Here is a 7,940-nt window from a genome sequence, read left to right as displayed (position 1 = left end):
GAGGGTTACAAGGGGAAATAGAAAAACGAGAGGAATGGGTATAGGTGACAGAGTGTGGGCCCGAACTATGGGGACGGCCCAAGTTGGCTCGCAGGGCAAATCATAAGCGACCGGTCCAAAGTCATACTTGGTGAGTTACAAGACAACCGAGTATGGAGGCGCCACATAGATCAGATAAGGAAGCGAATAACAGAGCAACCCGAACCAAACGAGACAGATAGTGACCAATCCTTATTTGAACCCACAGCTGACCATAACCGGGCGCAAGACTTAGCTGAGGTCCCGGAGGTCCAGCGACGCCATCAGGTTCGAGGGAATCGGCAGGAAAATCACAAAGTAATCCAAGGCCGGATGGCCAAGAAAAGAGTCTGCAAATAATCCAGGGCCCGTTGGCCTAGAGAAAGAGCTGGGAGGAAAACAGCCCTCCGACCAGCTCAAAACACCACCCAGAACTGAACCGCAGGTCTGAAAGAACTAGGAGACGCCCAGGTTATTTGCGTGACTACGTCAAATAAGGACATGTAAATAAAATGTAAATAGAGGCAAAGTGTTTTCTGGGAGGGGAGGAGTGTTATGTATTCATGTTTGTACCTTTAAATATTTGAGCGGGAAATCAGCACGTTGCTGATTGGACGAAGCCTCCAGCAGAACTGTATAAAAGGAGAGGTTTTTCCCCCAGCCTGTTGCTGGGTTCACCCTATATTAAAGAGCTGTTGTCACTACCCTGGTCTCCAGCCTCGTTACTTCCAGAACTTAACACTATGACTGATCTGTTTTCCTCGTCAGTGTAAATTTAAATTTAAATTTTCAATTTCAATTGTACATCAATCCAGCCACTCTGTGCCTCTGATGAGTGAGCTGCAAATATTGTGAAAGTTGAAGTCGCTGATTCCACTGGGCATTTTTCAAGTATCATAGGCAGATTTCAAAGTTTTTTTTAAATTAGTATTATTATGAGGGGTGCACTTCCTTATCTATAAGCTCTCTCCTTTTTTGGTTTTTACTATGCTAATAATGAACTTTACTGATTCTGGCATTTTCCAGCTCTTTCTTCCTGTCCAACTTGCAGAAAGGAGGGATGCATTTTTAAAAATGGCTTCAAACCAGGGGTGAAATGTTCTGAGTTTGGACTGGATCGCCCGATCCGGTAGCAATGGCGGCGGGTGGTTCGGAGAACCGGTAGCAAAAATCCCTGCCCCCCCACCCATGCCCAGTTGAGCTGTGCAATCATCAGAGGGTTGTTTTTTTTTTACTTTTAAAAGCATTTTTTCTTCGGCTGAAAAAATTGCTTTTAAAAGTAAAAAAAAAAGCCTCTGATGATTGTGCGGCTCAGCTGGGATTGTCAGAGGCTTTTAAAAGCATTTTTTCTGCAACCTCTTCGGGTGAGGTTTTAATTTTAATTTTATGATTATGGTAATGATTCATCATTTGTTACTTGTTGGTACACTGAGAGCTTATGTACCAAAGACAAATTCCTTGTGTGTCCAATCATACTTGGCCAATAAAGAATTCTATCCTATCCTTTCCCGCCCCTTCCCTTCCCATCCCATCCCATCCCGTGGTGAAATTCAATTTTTTTTACTACTGGTTCTGTGGGTGTGGCTTGGTGGGTGTGGCTATGTGGGGATGGCAGGGGAAGGATACTGCAAAATCCCCATTCCCTCCCCACTCTGAGGCCAGCCACAGGTGATTTTTGCTGGTTCTCCGAACTACTCAACATTTCCGCTGCTGGTTCTCCAGCACCTGTCAGGACCTGCTGGATTTCACCCCTGATCCCATCGCATCCCATCTTATTCCATCCCATCTTTCTCCCATCCTTCTCCCATGGTTGTGGAACCACAACTTGCAACCTTCCCTGTTGACTTCCCACAAGGAAGGTCAATGATTGGGGCCATGGTAGCTCAGGCTGTAGAAGTCTGTTATTAAAACACAGCAGCCTGCAATTACTGCAGGTTCAAGCCCGGCCCAAGGTTGACTCAGCCTTCCATCCTTTATAAGGTAGGTAAAATGAGGACCCAGATTGTTGGGGGGGCAATAAGTTGACTTTGTAAAAATATACAAATAGAATGAGACTATTGCCTTATACACTGTAAGCCGCCCTGAGTCTTCGGAGAAGGGCGGGATATAAATGTAAATTAAAAAAAAATATGAAGAAGCCAACAGGAAAGGTCAAAAGTTACTTACACCCTTATCACATTCTCTCTTAAGGAGCACCCACAGCACCGGTCTGCCCTCACTCCATAGTGCATATCTACCTGCCTAGCCACATAATGCAGGTACCACAGCAGGCACTGGGGTACACTCCTACAGTCGTTGGCAACCACTCCAGCTATCCTTGCAGAACAGCCACTTATCTATTTGCCAGCCTGTTTGCCAATTTCCCCAGGACTTGTAACTTCCTGATACTTACTTGTTGCCTTTGCTTATTAGAAGCCAGCGGGAAATTGCAATGAAGTCCTCACTTATGATAGCAGTAGGGAGTGCTGCAGGAAATTGCCGAAGTGAGGTACTCCTGATACAGATAATCCTTGATTTACAACCACAATTGAGGCCAACATTTCTGTTGCTAAGTGAGACTTTGTTAAGTCTGTTATTAGAACACAGAGCCTGCAATTACTGCAGGTTCAAGCCCGGCCCGAGGTTGACTCAGCCTTCCATCCTTTATAAGGTAGGTAAAATGAGGACCCAGATTGTTGGGGGGGAGCAATAAGTTGACTTTGTAAAAAATATACAAATAGAATGAGACTATTGCCTTATACACTGTAAGCCGCCCTGAGTCTTCGGAGAAGGGCGGGGTATAAATGTAAACCAAAAAAAAAAGTGAGTTTTGCCCCATTTTACGACTTTTCTTGCCACAGTTGTTAAGTGAATGACTGCACTTGTTAAGTTAGTAACACATTTGTTAAGTGAATTTGGCTTCTTCATTGACTTTGCTTATCAGGTTGCAAAAGGGGATCACATGACCCCTGGACACAGCAACAGTCATAAATATGAGTCAGTTGCCAAGCATCTGAATTTTGATCACATGACCATGGGGAATCTGCAAAGGTCGTAACTGTGGGAAAACGGTCACATGTCACTTTTTTCAATGCCATTGTAACCTTGAATGATCACTAAATGAACCGTTGTAAGTGGAAGACTACCCGTATTTCTTGTCATGCACACTGCTGGAAAGTCCTTTGTACCTGGATCCAGTTTAAAGACACTTCCTCAAAACCACTTTAGGGCCAGTTCTGAACAGTTTTTTGGATACAGTTATAACAAAGGCTAACTAAAGTTAATCCCTAGGAGAATTTATTCCAAAATGGAAATCATTATTACAAATACAATACTTTTTTTTTTTTTTGTTTCAATGTTGCTTTAAATCTGTGCTGTAAAATGCTGCTCTGGCCCCTGAATTCTGCATCAGGAAGCAGGATTGGTTGGGAGATCATTTTACAACCATGTTAGTGAAACTTTCCAAGAAACTGAACGGGTTAAACACACAAAGTTCAGCAGCTAGAGCAGATCCAGAAAATAGATTCCCCCCCCCTCTTCCTCTTCCTGAATTCCTTTTCCTGTAGCTCCTTTGGATAAAACTTTTAGTTCGCTGTTGTCGTTCTTTAATTTTGCTGGGCGAATCTCAACAGTTCGGAAAGGGTAAGTTACATTTGAAACTTTCAGAAAAAGAAAAGATCAGAGAATAAGAAATCCAGGAAGGGGGAGTGGGGGGGGAGGTTAAAGGGAAATTATCCTTAAGTAAATAATTTATTTTTTAAAAAACCTGCACTTATTTAACTCTCTCCTGGTAAAGGAGAATATACAACAGTTGGTCCTTGCAGAGCTCACTATTCCTATAGAAAATTGAACCTCCATGTTCAAGCATAGCACACAGCTCCGCAATGCAGGTGCGGGGAAAGGCATAAAAAGGGCGGCGTGGAGGCGTCAAAAAGCGCATCGGAGCCGTTGAGTTGCAAGCGGCGTCTCTTTCTTCGATGAATCTTGACATGATCCCGCGGAGGTTCGAAAGGGGCGGGGCTGGTGGGAGGTCACGCCTCTATTTTCATGTTCACCAAAGCTTCGGATTAACAGAATAACAAGAGTTGGAAGGGGCCTTGGAGGTCATCTAGTCTAACCACTACCACCACCATCCCGCGCCCAAGCAGGAGACCCTACATCATTTCTGACAAATGGCAGTCCAGTCTCTTCTTGAAAGCCTCCATTGATGAAGCTCCCACAACTTCTGAAGGCAAAGCTGTTTCACTGGTTTATTGTTCTCACTCAGAAAATTATTATTTCCAGGTTGAATCTGTCCTTGATCAGTTTCCATCTATTATCCCTTGTCCGGCCTTCAGGTGCTTTGGAAAATAGCCTGAACCCCTTCTCTCTGTGACAGCCCTTCAAATATTGGAACACAGCTATCATGTCTCCTCTGGTCCTCTTCACTAGACTAAGCCATGCCCAATTCACCAACTGGTCATCATATGTTTTAGCCTCCAGTCCTCTAATCCTCTTCGTTGCTCTTCTCTGCACTCTTTCTAGAGTCTGAGTATCTTTTTTATAGTGTGGTGACCAAAACTGGATGCAATACTCTTAAGTGTGGTCTTACTAAGGCTTTATAGATTCTCTGCAGGTCTCTTGAGACGGAGTTGTGGAGTTGACCTAAAAGAAAATCAGAGGATGTCCGGCCTTAGATTTCACTTGTCTGTAAGCCGTAGTTTTCCAAAAACTCAAATGGTCAGATTGCAGCTCTTTAAAAAAAAAATGATTTGCTTAGCAGTGGAAATGCTGTGCTCAATTGTGATTGTAAATCAAGGATTACCTGTATTGAGAACCTCCATGTTCACAGAAGGTCTATCTCAACATGTTGATTTTGGGGGAAAGAATGAAACAGCTGGTTTACTGATTACAAAGGAAAACCTGATGCTAGCTGAAAGATAGCTTCTTAAAACTCCACTCCTATTTCACTATACTTGCCTATTTCCTAGAGAGATTTCTCCACTTGACAGCTTAGCTGTAACAAATATTTTTGATAGTTTAACAAAGGCTAGTTTGTTTCAAGTTAGGTATATCAATCTCAAGATGATTTAATTATAGCTTACTGTTCCATGCAATGATCCCAGCCATTGTGTTTTCAAAATCATGGTTTATGGCTTAGAGTCAAAGTCAGAGGGGGCAGTCTTAAATCTGAAGATGGGGGTAACATTTTTGAACTTCTGTTTTTGCATTGAGAATGGGTGCTTATATGGGGAGGTGGTTAGAGGTTAATTTACATGCAACTGTAATGCTTGATCAGTGTAAATTATGCTGACTGTGGGATTTTGGCAGTTGAAGTCTCCACATCTTTAAATTGCTAAGAATATAGAAACATAGGGCTGGAAGAGACCTTGAAGGTCGTCTAGTCTAACTCCATGCCCAAGGTAGGAGACCTTATACATCTGTCAAATGGTTGTCCAATCTATTTTTGAAAATCTTCAGTGATGGATCACCCACAACTCCCAAGAGGCAAGATATTCCATTGATTAATTCTTCTCACCATCAGAAAATTCCTCCTTCCTTCTAGGGTGGATCTCTCTTTGACAAGCTCCCACCCATTACTTCTTGTCTTACCCTTTGGTGCCCTAGAGAATAACTCAACCCTCTCTTCTTTGAGACAAATCCTCAAGTGTACTGGAGCTATCATGTCCCTCTTAACCCTTCTCTTTCATAGCCTAGTCCTAGACATACCTCATTTAAGAAAAATTGAATTAAAGGATGCAGAAATACCCTCAGGTCTTCTGCTGAAGGGAATTTTCACAGACATGAGTCCAATTGAAGGGTTCAACCCTCTCAGTCTCCAACCCCCATATGTGGCCCCTGGAAGCCTGACATAGTACAAATAGCTAAAGGGACCTTGGAGTCCTAGCACACAATCACTTAAATATGAGCCAGCCGTGTGCTGCAGCTTCCAAAAAAGCCAATGCAGTTCTAGGCTGCATTAAGAATAGAATAGAAGAATAGAATTTTTTATTGGCCAAGTGTGATTGGACACACAAGGAATTTGTCTTGGTGCATATGCTCTCAGTGTACATAAAAGAAAAGATACGTTCATCAAGGTACAACATTTACAACACAATTGATGGTCAATATATCAATATAAATCATAAGGATTGCCAGCAACAAGTTACAGTCATACAGTCATAAGTGGAAAGAGATTGGTGATGGGAACGATGAGAAGATTAAGAGTAGTGCAGATTTAGTAAATAGTTTGACAGTGTTGAGGGAATTGTTTAGCAGAGTGATGGCCTTCGGGGAAAAAACTGTTCTTGTGTCTAGTTGTTCTGTTGTGCAGTGTTCTATAGCGTCGTTTTGAGGGTAGGAGTTGAAACAGTTTATGTCCTGGATGTGAGGGATCTGCAAATATTTTCACGGCCCTCTTCTTGATTCGTGCAGTATACAGGTCCTCAATGGAAGGCAGGTTGATAGCAATTATTTTTTCTGCAGTTCTAATTATCCTCTGAAGTCTGTGTCTTTCTTGTTGGGTTGCAGAACCGAACCAGACAGTTATAGAGGTGCAAATGACAGACTCAATAATTCCTCTGTAGAACTGAATCAGCAGCTCCCTGGGCAGTTTGAGCTTTCTGAGTTGGCGCAGACACATAGAATAGAATAGAATAGAATAGAATAGAATAGAATAGAATAGAATAGAATAGAATAGAATAGAATAGAATAGAATAGAATAGAATTTTATTGGCCAAGTGTGATTGGAAACACAAGGAATTTGTCTTGGTGCATATGCTCTCAGTGTACATAAAAGAAAAGATACGTTCATCAAGGTACAACATTTACAACACAATTGATGGTCAATATATCAATATAAATCATAAGGATTACCAGCAACAAGTTATAGTCATACAGTCATAAGTGGAAAGAGATTGGTGATGGGAACTATGAAACGATTAATAGTAGTGCAGATTCAGTAAATAGTCTGACAATGTTGATGGAATTATTTGTTTAGCAGAGTGATGGCCTTCGGGAAAAAACTGTTCTTGTGTCTAGTTGTTCTGGTGTGCAGTGCTCTATAGCGTCGTTTTGAGGGTAGGAGTTGAAACAGTTTATGTCCAGGATGCGAGTGATCTGCAAATATTTTCACGGCCCTCTTCTTGATTCGTGCAGTATACAGGTCCTCAATGGAAGGCAGGTTGGTAGCAATTATTTTTTCTGCAGTTCTAATTATCCTCTGAAGTCTGAAGTTTAACAGAGGGATAGAATCAAGATCACGTGAAGTGTTAATACCACTTTATAAGTCCTTATTAAAACTTAGAATACTGCATCCAATTTTGGTCACCACGATACAAAAAACATGTTGAGACTCTAGGAAAAAGTGCAGAGAAGAACAGTAAAGATGATTGGGACTAAAGGCTAAAACATATGAAGAACGGTTGCTGGAATTGGGCCTGTCTGGTCTAGTGAAAAGAAGGACTAGGGGTGACATGATAGCAGTCTTCTAAGGGGCTGCCACAAAGAAGAGGGGAGTCAATCTAATCTCCAGACCACCTAAAGGCAGGAACAAAAGCAATGAATGGAAACTAATGAAGGAGAGAAGCAATCTAGAACTAAGGAGAAATTTCCTAACTGTTAGACCAATTAATCGAGTGACTTGCCTCCAGAAGTTGTGGGTGCTGCAGCACCGGAGGTTTTTAAGATAAGATTAGACAACCATTTGTCTGAACTGATGTAGGGTTTCCTGCCTGAGCAGGGGGTTGGATTAGAAGAGCTCCATGGTCCCTTCCAACTCTGTTATTCCGTTATTCTGTTACATTTGTTGTTGTTGTTGTTGTTAGTTGCGAAGTCGTGTCCAACCCATCACAATCCCATGTTCCTCCAGGCCTTCCTGTCCTCTACCATCCTCTGGAGTCCATTTAAGCTCACGCCTATTGCTTCAGTGACTCCATCCAGCCACCTCATTCTCTGTCATCTCC

The 7,940-nt window shown here is 42.3% G+C and overlaps 1 protein-coding gene across 2 annotated transcripts in view; it reads left to right on the top strand.

Annotated features, from left to right (window-relative positions):
- LOC131193106 (zinc finger protein ZFP2-like) overlaps positions 1-7,940 on the top strand; it is a 69,780-nt gene that overhangs the window by 22,386 nt on the left and 39,454 nt on the right. The window contains exon 1 of one of the 2 annotated variants that reach the window (XM_058172947.1): positions 3,566-3,639. The exons of the other annotated variant lie outside the window; for it this stretch is intronic. The gene's annotated coding sequence lies outside the window, so the exon portion shown is untranslated. Of the gene's footprint in view, positions 1-3,565; positions 3,640-7,940 lie in introns of those variants that run through there. 2 annotated transcript variants of the gene reach the window in all.

The sequence above is a fragment of the Ahaetulla prasina genome, chromosome 2 (assembly GCF_028640845.1).
Source record: "Ahaetulla prasina isolate Xishuangbanna chromosome 2, ASM2864084v1, whole genome shotgun sequence".
In the NCBI taxonomy this organism is placed as follows: domain Eukaryota; kingdom Metazoa; phylum Chordata; class Lepidosauria; order Squamata; family Colubridae; genus Ahaetulla; species Ahaetulla prasina.
The sequence above is the reverse complement of the archived record's forward strand: the minus strand, read 5'-3'. Positions and strand labels throughout refer to the sequence as shown.